Below are 13,779 nucleotides of genomic sequence, written 5' to 3'. Positions count from 1 at the left end.
AATTCAAAACAAACAAACAAACTTTAATCGGACCCTTGCTGTAGCTGCATTTTTTTGTTTTTTGTGCTTTTTATGTTACATTTATAGACAGATACCGCTGCGAAAAACCCGGAAAGTAACTTTCCCAATTCCTGCACTCGTGAATGCATAACTATTGAATCGTTTTTCATTAGTTTTATATTTTCTGGTTTATTATAAATATTTATATAATATACAACACGTACGTGGTTTTCAGAAGAATGTTTTCTTGTATATCTATTCAAGGGTGGTACCGAGAAGGGCTGTTTAAACTTACGAAATGAGTCATTCAATAAAAGTAATGTATTTAAGAAGTCGCGAACATGTGTTGTAGAAGACTTACAACATCTGGTGATTTTTTTTTTTTAATACAAGTATATGGTTTAAGTGTGTGTTGTTTTAAAAATGAAACTAGAGGTCACGTAAGCTTGTGAACGGTGTAACCCTTTTTCTCAATGGGGGTCGTTTCAGTGGGCGAGCAGAATTATCTGGTAACTATTTAATGAAATCAACCGGGTATAAGTTGGTTGTTAGTTTGGACAAAGTAAAATTGTTTCTGCATCAAATATTCCATTTTTACCCAAGTAAGATCGTTTGATGATTAAAAAACATAATTTACTTAAAGCCAGCTGCTTGTGAGAGACATGTGTATGGGTGTTAAAACAATAACATTTAATAAGTTATCCGTGAATAGTGCGCAATCAGACGACATACTTTAACGAGACTTGGACCTGATAAAATGTTACTTGTGTTTTATTAATTAAAAGACTCAGTTTTAATATTGTTTTATTAGTTTTACTTTGTAAATAATGTACACACATGCACGTGTGTTTTTGAAATGTGGAAAGATTGTGGGCATTTGTATATGTATAATGTTGATAACAGTTGCATGTTTGACATCTTCGTAAGTTTCCCATTTCTTGGCAGGTCAAGTGTGTTCGAATATTGGAAAGTTCGTTGTTTTCATAAGGTTACTCCCAATATCGTTTAATCATCTTTATATTTATTTACGAATTTTTAGAAAGACTGTTTTAGATCATGTTTGTTGTGTTACGATTACCCCAAAAACACTGAAATTCAGAACTCTCACTGTGGACGCGATAAGTGACTAAGTTTTGGTTGCACATGCTTGACGCTAGTGCAAACTATGCTATTCTGTTCTGTTGGGCCATACATAATATCTGACGCAAGAACACGAAACTTTTATGTTTTCCATTAACGTTTATGCTCTTTACCTGTGCTCATTCGGAGTAATCCAAGAAGAGCGTGTATACTTTTTACACAGTTCAAAATATAAACTTAAGTTTCGTTATTATTTCTTTATTTATAATATTACCCCGAACTTACTGCTATCATGCGTTTCTTTTACACTTGTTATTAAGTATTAGTATTATATTTAATATTGCAGCAATGTATACTTAACAAAGCGTGTTTAAAAACAGCACACCAGTCACGTTTCCACCATTTCCAGAGTTGTAATTTTGGTCATTACATTGTCTAAAAATGTTTATATGCCCGATCTCATTCTCATAAATAGTTTATAAATGTATACTTGACGTCAGAGCTACCACTGTAGTGATGAGCGTATCTGTAATAACAGTATAGCAGTAGTCACGTGCTCTGGCGGTATCTCTTAATGTGTCTTGTGGAGGCGAATATATAACACCGTTTTGAATATTTGTTGTTTTTTCGCAAGAGTTGCTTTGATATCAGTGTAGAAAGCGGATGAGTTACTTTTTACACGATTCATATTACAGTTTGGGCCTAATAACATGAGAACCATACAGTTGTCAACATAATTCCCAGACTAACCTTCGGTATAAATGTTATTTATTGCCTTTATATTCTGTGTGTTAGAGAGAAAGAGAGAAAACATATCAGATTTCAAATGTCTTCTTGAAGTTTGACACTGCTGTAAAGAAAAAAAACACTTTGGTGTGATATGCATAAGCTGTCTCGTAAGGAATACAAACCACTGATATTTGACGATTATCTAATTTTAAAAAAAAGAATTCAGTAACTGTCATAAAATGTTTTTATCTTTTGTGTCTTATGCTCTGATCAAACAAATTTGAGGGTAGGTTGGTAGAGATCCTGATGAATAATAAAATTGAATCGGTATACGCGCGCCCCTACGCTTGGTATTGCTGGCGCACAAAAATATAGCCAATAAAAAGGAGGAAAAAAAGGGTCTGATATATTAATTTACTCTAATCCTGCCTAAAAGCATTTCAAGTGGCGCGGCTACTGAGGGTTTCCTCTTGTTCTGTTTGTTAAGGCTATTTTTAATTTTATTTTTACGAGGAGTACTCTTGTTAATGAAAGTACAGCATATAACATTATGTAGTAAAATATCTCCGATCTTCGTTCGTAGAACAGATTAGGTGTCTATCCTTGGATTATCAGCTTGTAGTTGGCTACTGTTGATTACCTCTTGTTATAATCAGTTTGATTACTCGTTCTGTCTTAGCGTTAGGCCTTTTGATGCCTAATTTGGTGGAATTACAGGAGGAATGGCGTAGGTGTTATGATAACGAGTCACCGTCCTGTAACGTTTGATGCCCACACGTGTAAGACATCCACGACCATGGTGAACTGTATAGATGTATTATTTTGGTTAGATAACAACGGAATTGCTTTGATACTCCTGATCGTGAACCACAATTGCGTCCTTTTTAACGTTTGCCCTTTATATACGTCAACCGAATATTTTTCCCCCGTAAATAATTTGTATTATATTTGTATTTCATATTTATGTCACAGCTACTTAGACTATCTGCTGCCGACCCTAATTTTGAACTATAGATTAGAGGGACGGCAATCAATCAGCAGCACCATACTACCCACCGTCCAGTCTAATGGATTGACTGTCTATCTTATAACTCAACCACATATTAATAGTATCGCACGGATTGGAATCTAATTTGTCAGCTCCGAAATCTTGAGCTCTGCCACAGGACCAACCCACACACTTTCATAAAGATGGAAAACCAGAATTATTTTAAAAATATTTGCTCACACTGATATTAAAGGGCTAAAATATAAGAGAGAAATGTCATTCAACGTTAGCCATTAGGACAAAATAATAATGCTACAATACTACAATATAAGGTCCGTTATACTTAAAGAAAATGCGCGTGTTTCACGCAAATGTCGAAACCAAGAAGTGTACAGAAATAACGAAAAATATTCCAACACGTAGACAATATGAGCCCTATTGAGGAGAACAAAATGTGTGCGAGATTATGTTAAATATTTAAGCTGACAAAGTGTTAAATATAACATAATGTTACAAAATTGAGGAAAAACAAGACAATTGTACGTTTCACAAATACATCATTTATTCATGACCATGGTTTCGCCAGGAAAGGCATCATGGTCGTGAATAAATTATATATTTGCGAAACGTTTGTCTTGTTTTTCGTTAATTTTGTAATTATGGAGTTTCACCAAGTACCGACGGGTCCAAGTTACAATTATATACCAACGTAATGTTTATTATTATTATTGATTTGTGCTTATTTCTCTTTGTACAATTCCACCAAATGGCATTATCCTCAACTGTTGCTAAAACAATTTGTATGTTGGATAATATCCATCATGTTATTACAACATTATGTAGTAAACGTTATTGCATAGTAATGCTTGGAGATGGCTTGAATGGGTAATGAAGAAAAACTTTAATATAAGTTTAACATAAAAGCAAATGTACAACGTTTCGACAAGGTTTTGTCATCATCAGGTACAATACTATCCACTGTGTTATTATAACATTTGTCGTATAAATGCCCCTGCAACGTTGTGATTATATATATATATATACATCTAGCAATGCGATAAAAAAACGCGGTTGTCCGAAATGTTTTATTATTCGTCAGTGTATTTATCGTTAAAATCAAAAGAAAAAAAAAGAATCTGATAAGTGGAAGATAGAATAGTGACGTCTGACTTCTGTATGGTTGTATATATTCTTTATGGGATTGTTTTGCACTCAGAACAATCAGCTGGAATTTGATTAATGTGCTTTGACAGCCGTACAAAGCTTTTTGTAAGAGCTTAGCATGAGTCACGATGGTTAGAAGTTTTGTTATAGGTAAAAGTTACCAGTTTGTGAATCCACTAAACTGACCAGACGCCTGCTTTTTGCACTTATACAAATCTTGAAAGGCCAAAATTATGTTTTATGAAGAAAAAATAAATAAATAAATCACACCCATTTGTTTGGATATGTATGGAACCCAATTTCCAGGTATGGATTTAAAATAAAAATAAGCTTTGTCTGCTCGATACAAATTGGTGTTCTTGAGGCCTTTGCCGTGGATGCAGCTCTGAAATATGCTTTTATTTGTTCTGTAATTTTGGCCCCTGAGGCAGTGCACGTGCATCTGCTAACCATTGTTCACGTGGCACAAATTGTGAACAAGTATACAAGTATGTATATAACATATTCTTTGTGTCGTGTTTTAGCCCTTATCCATTATAATTATGAAATTCTTATCAACTTGTTGTTATTTTTTGCTTCTGTGAAGGTGTAAGGAGGGAAGGTTGTATCTTGCATGTATAAATATATGTGGGAATTACTCAAATTTCTTAAACTTTTAATAAATAACTTTGTGTTTGAACACATATCCTTTTTAACAAAACGTAATATTAAGAGTTCAACTTCATTGTCAGGTTCTTGAAATAAGGTAGTAGCACTGGTCTTTAAAACTGGGCAAATTTACATGCTGAGGAAACACTGTTAAACACTTCTTATAACCTTCAAGTTGAGCACAAAACAAAAGTATGATATCACAATCTGTGAAAGTACATTTTCAGTCATATATGTCATACACATAATTAATGTGGCAGGGATAAAGAAATACATAACATAAACTGTTTAAACAACATAACTTTACTTAGTAATGATAAACACGGGTAAAAATTGATACACATGCTCTTTATGAACATCCTCATAGCTTGAATTAAAAACTTTGCAAATTTCCTGCAACATTAACGAGCTATGGGCAATTAATTTTCATTAATGACTTCGTTGGAGTTAACTAGACTTATAACAAGACAATTGGTAAATATTTTTGGAATTAAAAAAAATCAAGCTATAGAAGATTATAATATCAACAAGTGTGCTAAATTTCATGTTGATATTCGCTTTAATGGAGAAGTGGAAATGGAATGAAAACAAATTAAGACTTTTATTTTTAATCACTACCACATTTTAATTAGTAAAGATTTTAACACAAAAATAAGTTATTTATGTAGAAAAGAGGTTAAACTTTCGAGTTAGGCTAAATTTGAAAAATGTGAATTTTGAAATATTGGGGGTACTCTTTAAGGGTCAGTGCTACCTTAAGTTTTTTAATAGGAGCTGTACATGTTGCTGTAAAACAAACGCCATGAACAATTCCCTGTAATGTTCAATGTTTGATTTCCGGACAATATACAACTATTAAAAAAAGATTGAACAAACATAAATTTGAGTAAAATTTGTTGCACCATATTTTATATGTAAATGAATTAAAAGGCAGAATTAAACGTAATGATCAAATTCCACAATATAGTATTATCTAGAAGGTGGTTTTGAAAAGTGCGTAAAATTATGGCCATCTCTACGATTTTTTTACTTTTTTGATATTCAAATTATGTTTGAACAGTTAAATATTGGCAATTTTGCTTATTTATACGAGTGAGCATAATTAAGTTGAAATTAAAGATATAACTTGTCTGTTATTAACTGTTCGCAAGACTTGGTTTTTACTGTTTATTAAAGTGTGTATTTTTTATTTCCTTTGAAGTATAAAACATTGTACTTGTAAGTTGATACCGAAACATTCCAAGCTCGCTGATCATTCTTGTTGATTAAAACCATTTGTAGATCCCCAGATTAACCAAGATCACGTGATCATGTCGTTTGTGCATGAATACCACTTTTATAATTTATGTTTTTATACGTTTTGTTAAGGCTTATAAGATCAGCTAAACATTATGACGATCTTGTAGGATAATTCCAGTTATTATTCGTTATTTATAAAATTTTGAAGAGTTTATAGCACTGAAGTAAATACAAAAAACTCGGTGACCGAAAGAATACGATCCGAAACCAGCTCGAGAATTCTCAGTGAATGTCCTAGAATCTGTCTTGTTTAATTAATAATATGGAACTCATAAGTAAAAAACAAGACGTCGAAAGTGGCATATGTACATTGGCGTTACTATGTGAGTTACTTTTTTTTTTTGCTTATATCTAGGCACTACATTCAGTTGTTAGTAGCAGTTACTACTAAAAAGTAAGAAATCGGTTAACTACTGACACCTTTTTGCTTGTTTTTCCCCATAGAATATTATTTTAGTAACTGGTGTGGATTAATATTAACCAAAATATATGATTTTCATTGAAATACATTAATTTTTTATATCACATCTCCGATAAATAAGTAAGGAAAATCTGAGTGTGCTAAATTAAACTGGAAAGCTCAGCAGCCTCAAACCCCCTTTCGCAGCGAAAGAATACAGAAGTGTATGTGTGGTATTCATGTACACTGATATCCGACGGATAAAGTGTCTGCAAAATGCAGTTTAAGGACTGTTAAAACATAAAATAAATTGAACACGGACAAAATAGGAGAAAGAAGTGAACAAATCTATATTTCACAAATACGTTTATTGTTTAACAAAGCTGGCTGGCTTTACACTTTCTGTCGTGATTTCAAACGACTTTAAATTTCGCGAAGGTCATAAAGAATATTTTAATGAAACTTTACTACCAAGTTTGCCTATGTAATAGCCCCACACAAATATCAAAATTATGTTCAAGTCCAACCTGGAAAAGTACCCGAAGGTTTTTAACGTATTCTTTACAACATAAAATAAAGCCACGCCTTTCGCTGAACTTATAACACAAAACTGTAAAAAAAGTAATATGTATTTATGTTAATAAGCAATTAATTTTAAAATAATTACAACAGAAAATATATCACGTGCCACCACCTATTACGCTGTAGATAAAGTTATTTTAATTTGTCTCACCCTGGAAACTTTTCGTGATCTTTTCTAACGGAATATTTATAGTAACTGTTTTCAGAACATATTAAATCATGTAAGGGCTATGTATTGCATGTCATGTTGAAACTAAATACTTGTTTCTTCACGGCTATGTATTATACATCTCTGTGTTTATAGATGTATTGTCACATGGGGTATAATACGTAACTGCATATAGAAGAATATAAACTGATCCAGGGTTATAATGATATAAATTGTAAACATACTTATGTCATAGTGATGACATCCGAGATACATTAACGAAATATTAGTTGGCTTTTAGGAAAGAAAGGTAAGCCCGTTGAATGGCGTATGGCTTCGGTATTGTTCCAAAATAGACTAGCCAATTCAATTATGTTAAAATCTTTAACTTGTATATCGGTTAATTAAGTGTTGATCGAGGTAAATGGTAGTTTTTAAAAAAGAACTGAAGCCCGTCCGTTATGTATATTTTGTTCTGCTACCGATACAGTTTAAAAAAATGTTCAAAATATAAATTTATAGATAAATGTTCTCATAATGTGATCGAGTAGTTTAAAGATCAAAATCTCTACATGAGTAGGAGTCATATCCAAAACGTATTTAAAACATTTAGTATCGGAAACAGACCTTATGGTCATTAAATCCAATAAAAGTTAATAAAAACTTTTCAAAAGATTCTTTAACGGCAGTTTGTGCAGTCCCTCTGAATCATTCATAATAAAATAAGAAATAAATTTGTTATGTAATAAGAGAAAATGACAAACGTAATTAATGTTTTTAAGAAAAAAAAATGCCGAGACAGGTCAACACATTGTTTGTGTATCGAGTTGACATGTCAAGAGCACGTGAATGTGTCTAAAATTGTACAATACAAATTACAAAAAAAAATAAAACAAATTTCATAATGACTAGTTTCATGGTGTGAGCTTTATATCAACTTATTTGAAAGAGTTATGGAGACAAGTAATATATCCTAATTTAATCCGGGAATTTATGCAGAATTGAAATAGCGTCTTTTTCTTTCAGTATCTTAGAATTAAACAATCATATGTTTGGATATTCATGGACATGGCTGTTTTTGCTGGTTGTCAGAAGACTTGAAAAGAAAATTAAATTATTACTAATATGGAGAGATTTTAATCTAAAATGTTTACCAGCTGGTCCCTTGTGGTTTTTACTTGGCTGCTTATAATTTATTATACTGGTCAAGGGGAATTAATCATAAGTAAAATACTACTGTATAAAGCTAATAGTGTTTAATTAAAAGCTGTGACAATCCTTTTAATTAATAAAAATCGACTTAAATTATTTGAGTTCATTGTTTTTCTTGTTGACGTGCATACAGTAAGACTCCCACATAAGAACAGCAGTAGTTCCACAGGAAGTCCAACATTTCTTTATGATTAAAGGTTGATGTTCCTCACTAATTGACGTTAAACACGCAGATAAAATATGGAACAAGATCGTTAATCAGTTTAAAATAACCACATTTTACTACTTACCCCTCTCATAGTTAAAAGTATGAAGAGCACAGTAATGGGAACTGTAAAAAATTAAAAAGGATTTTTTAACATCTGATGATGCTCATTATATTTCAACATTGGTATCATTAATAACTTCAATTTGTCATACTCGTAAAACATTTGCATGCATGCTTATTCATAAATAACCATCCAGTTGTGTCTTTCTGGTCATATCTGTAAAGTCATTTGCCTTAGCTGATGAAATTGTTTGTCATAGTATTGGTTATCTTCTCTCTTGAACACAAAAATTAACAAATTATGAATCTTAAAAAGTGACAAATCACTATAGGACTTTTATATAACTTCAAAAAATGAGCAAAGTTACAACTGAACTTCAAATTGTGAGATAATAGTTGATGCCATGGTATAACACTATAGAACGAATTAAGCAAAAATACTGCCAGTGACGATTGTAAAAATAAAATAAATAAAGTTTAAGCTTTTTGATATGCAGTTACCAGGTGTAGATCATATACATATTTTGGAATTTCCATTCAAAAATGTGACTTAGAATTTTTAATCCGGAAGGTGACTGATCTTTTAACATCAAAATCTGATGTATAAGGTAACTTGAAACAAATAATATTGTGAATTACACAGTATAACTTTTTTTAACTTTATTCTCAAAATAAGCTTCTTAAAAATTTCAAATCAACACTTAAAGAGCAAAAAGTCATTCTAAAGAAAATACAGATTTCATTTTTGTAATTTTAATTGCTCAAGTAAGAAAACTGATGGCCATGCAAGTTGTGCTATGGGATATATGATGCTTGGTTTAGACATAAAATTAATTGTATCTGTACTGATTTAACTCTTTTTCGAAATATTTGGACACACAGTTTTAGCATATATTCCTAATTCTATTTCTAGCTAACAGTTCCTGATGTATGTTTGTTTTTACTCCATGTTGCTTACTAATCCCATTTTTAGTATGAATGAACAGTCTAGAAGGGTCGAGTTTGTGAGGTGCAATTTTGAAGGCTAGTCTTAAACTACGGGCACTCTTTAAATAATATGTGACAATAGTAAAGGTAGAAGCTGTAATGCTGTAAGGTAAACCCTGATTTTACCTTGTAATTATCACTGTCAACTTTTATACATGTATGTAGTAGAAAACTCCAAGTATTCTGAAATTTGTTCTTTGTATAATATATCCTAAGTTTTAGATACATTTTAATTAATAAGCATAGGGTCCTTACTTTTAACACCTTATTGATAACTTTACTACATATAAAATGAGATTATATAGTTTTATATTGATTTTTTAAAAAATCTTGTATCCTTTTAGAATTTAGACTAGTAAGGTTTTGAGTGCTGATTGTTGTTAGATCATTAGTGATCCTAGCGAGAAGTAAAGAAAGTTGATGAGGTTGGCTACATTTGGCAATGACAACATCTTATGTAATAATCAAATAGTCCATATTGTTTGTAGTCAGTGTGGTATTAAGTTGGTAACCCAGCAGTAAATGTTCAGTTTGCACCTTCATTAGACTTCTTTGTTCCTTTGACTTTGTGTAGTCTCCTAACTTACTCACAAATATTTCAAGAATGTGTGTGAAGTCATTTTGTTACATGTTCACATTGTTTTGTCATAAGAACAACAGGAATTTATGAAAGCACACCTCTTATGTATATATCTTGAGATCTTCAAATTTACCAGATCACACCAACTATGGGTAGGAACATGATATTAATAGTCCTATTGTCTTTACCTTTAAACATTTTAAAGGCGTTTAATGAGGAGTAGGGGATACAATTATTACTGTGAAATTTATGCCACATAAAAGCTAGTAATGATTAGCTTGTTTGTTGAATTTTGCTAAAATACTAGAGTATGATTAGTAAAATTTCTTAAACATATGTAACATTATTTATATTGGTGGAGATGCTAGATAAGTTAGCTTTTCCTTTCTTCTGATTTTTAGTATCTTGTAAGGGGGATGATCTAATGTAACTTTCTCAATTTTCTGGCAGAATTCTGAAAATGCTTTAGTATAGATTCATTTGGTAGCTTATTGAATAGTTTTGGCTTGGGTTTGGTATGTATATTGTGAGCAACTTTATTGAAACCATATTTCCATTTGATGTTTTGTGTTGAGAGTTTGTCAATGTGATCCTATTCCCCATATGAGTAGACATAATAATTTTAATTAAATTGGAACAAAACTTGACTTTCTGGTTAATTTATGTTAGTCCTTATGTATATATTTCAATTAATACATTTTTGTTAAATGGATCTATATTTTTCATATTAAATATTAAAATAAAACATCTTATAACTTGTTTAATTCTTTGTAAATCATAGGTTTATTAGTGAAAACTAATTATGTCCAGAAACATTTGACTGAAAGCTGAGGCTTAGAATGGCTTCCACATGTGTGGACCTCAAAATACAACACTACATTAGTTACTGTATGTCACATTTTATACAGACCATGGGATTCTTTATAGTAGGTGTCTGTGACTTGTTGGTAATAAGTTTCAACAATAAATGGACAGCACACAATCCATTTGTTTTAAAATATATATTCAAAACAAGTCAAATGTATGTACAAAAATTTGTTACACTATTGGTTATCACATTTGTATCCAGAGCTTTAAATAATTATATTTTTCATCAAAGTCCACACAGGTGGGTTCAATTAGTTTAGAACACCTTTTGACAAGACAAATTATTCTCCTCTATCTTTGTTATTACAATACAAGTTGTAAAACTCACTTAATAAAATTTTCATTGTGGCTAAACTGACAATCATATAGTCTAATTTCACCTTTACTTTCACTAAGTTTTTCTCTATATTTGCATATATTTATAATATGCAACAAAAATCTGACCCTCTAGTAACAACAATATGACACATAATGAGAAAAACATAGAAGCTTCAAGTAAGATGATGTCAACAATATTACAAAAGCCTAGTACAACAATTAAACTACATAAACAGTGAATGACTTGTACAGAGTTACATAACAAAGCTTATCATAACTATTGCTTTTAAAATAATTAACTTTTAACACTCTTGTTGTAAAAACTAAATAATCATTAAATATTAAATCACTGAGTAAACTAAATAATAACGTGAACTGAACAGTTTTATATATCCAACACCGTAAATGCAAAGTAGGCTTATTCTTTGTCATTACCACACTTCATAGTTGGAAATTGGTTTTACAAATTGAGTCATGAAGTATTTTAACTTAGTAGCATACCTGTTGTTTTGTCATACTGTTGTATAAATATATGTGTCCTTGCGTCTATTTCACTAAAATTTATCATGCTGAACCTTCAGTTCTGTACAGCAACATTATTTGAATATTTTTTCTTACATTGCAAAAAAATTTTTATAACCTATTGAATCTCAGTGACTTATCAAAGGTCATCATTGATTTACAAAATTGGCATTTCAACGTATTTATGAAATGCATGAAGAACTATCAGCATATACCAAAAATCTTTACTTCTCTCCTGAAAATAAACGTATACCACACAACATGATATTTTACATATTTTTTTCAACATAATTTTTCATTAATGTATCTAAACTTACATAACTTGATTTTATTCAATTTCTTAAATTTTGGGAGAACATACTTTTATCATGTCAGGATCTGAATTATAATTTAAATTTTACTATTTACATAACATTCATCAAATAAAACTTGTAAATACACATTGTTAAGCAGAAACTGTTGTATAATTCTCTCCCCTCCTTCTAGTTTACATTTAACTTTGAGGCTGAAACCATTTTATCATTCTACCAAATAGTTTCATTTAAGTTTACCTACTGATTATAAGTATTTTTTTACAATTCACAACTTTTACAGCAAGGAAGAATATTCTTTTAAACAGGTACAATGTTTCGATCACTGTGTTCATGAGAATGATTGCACAAGTGATCAAAATGTTGTACCTGTTTAAAAATATATTCTTTCTTACTGTAAAAGCTGTAGCTTGTAAAAAAGAAAATTTTACTAAAGAATTCTTAATATTTCCTTTTTTCCATTTTCATATTAAAATTTAGAGTGTAGACTTGGCAATATAGCATATAGAATGATATGAAGCTTTCTGTGCTGCATGTTAATTAATGTAACAAGCATATTTAATCATTAAAACTGTTTTTAATTAGAGTGATACACATACACGCACACACACATATATGTTAGTTGCTTGATTTTTGTGTTGAGCTGTTTCTGACACAAATTGGTTTGCATAAAAGATAGTTATCCTCTAATCTATGTAAAAACCAGTGTGTGTGTCACATCACACCAGATTTCTCAAAATAGGAGGAGTCATAAAAGCCAAAATGGATTTATTCAGATAGAATAGTTCAGTTCCTGTCTGCCCATTACAATTTTAGTGATGGGGGTACAAGGGTGTGTGTGCCATGAAATCTTATAAACATAGTGAGTGTTGGGATCACCTAGCCTAGAGCCAAATGCATAATATTTATCATAAAAGTAAAAATATTGATCCAGTTTTAAATTTAAATAATTTCTGAATTAACACCAACATTTTAAATAAAATATAAACCTCTTTAATCAATGGAGACTCTAAATTAAGAAATCAACAAATATTTTTCCAGTTCTATTGTCTCTACATATCATTTTATACTTTCAGTACATGGACTAACAACAATATTTGGTTATACTTTTGTTGCTAAGCAACATGACATGAAAGCCATTGTTGGACTGGCTTTTCCATGTGTCAAAAGTTGTTAATCCAATTGATTTTTACATTTAATTATTCTACGAATACAAATTAATTTCATGAATGATCTAAATTTTGATTGGCTCACAAAAGAAAGTTACCAACGTTTGACTGCCTTGACTGCACTTTTCTGCCTCTTTGTTGGTCAAGCTTGATTTTGCAAAATTTATTTATTTATTTCAGTTAACTATGAAATGTGAGGTTAGGGTATACTATGGGGTGGGAGTGGTAGTACTTGCCCCGTCATTTTTGACAGGCCATATGCTAGCTAACCAATAAATTCCACAAGATACAATAATATTATTGTATTATGAACCAGCTATGATAATGTTAGTTCTTAGCATCTCCAGCTCTATATTTCTAATTATATTATGTAATGTATTAAAGCCATAACATTTTCTGATTGTTAAAACAAATATTTGTAAGTTTCATAATCTTTCAGGTGGGCTTCCCATGCAGTACACTATAGTCATATAAAAAATTAATATTTTTATGAAGAAAAAGTTGTTA

General features: G+C 30.9%; 1 protein-coding gene across 3 annotated transcripts in view; it reads left to right on the top strand.

Annotated features, from left to right (window-relative positions):
• Nucleotides 1-13,779, top strand: part of LOC106458655 (leucine-rich repeat and calponin homology domain-containing protein 1-like) — a 74,459-nt gene that overhangs the window by 24,606 nt on the left and 36,074 nt on the right. The gene's annotated exons all lie outside the window — the stretch shown is intronic.

The sequence above is a fragment of the Limulus polyphemus genome, unplaced genomic scaffold, assembly GCF_000517525.1.
Source record: "Limulus polyphemus unplaced genomic scaffold, Limulus_polyphemus-2.1.2 Scaffold497, whole genome shotgun sequence".
In the NCBI taxonomy this organism is placed as follows: domain Eukaryota; kingdom Metazoa; phylum Arthropoda; class Merostomata; order Xiphosura; family Limulidae; genus Limulus; species Limulus polyphemus.
Note: the sequence above shows the minus strand (reverse complement) of the source record. Positions and strands in the feature narration are given on the sequence as shown.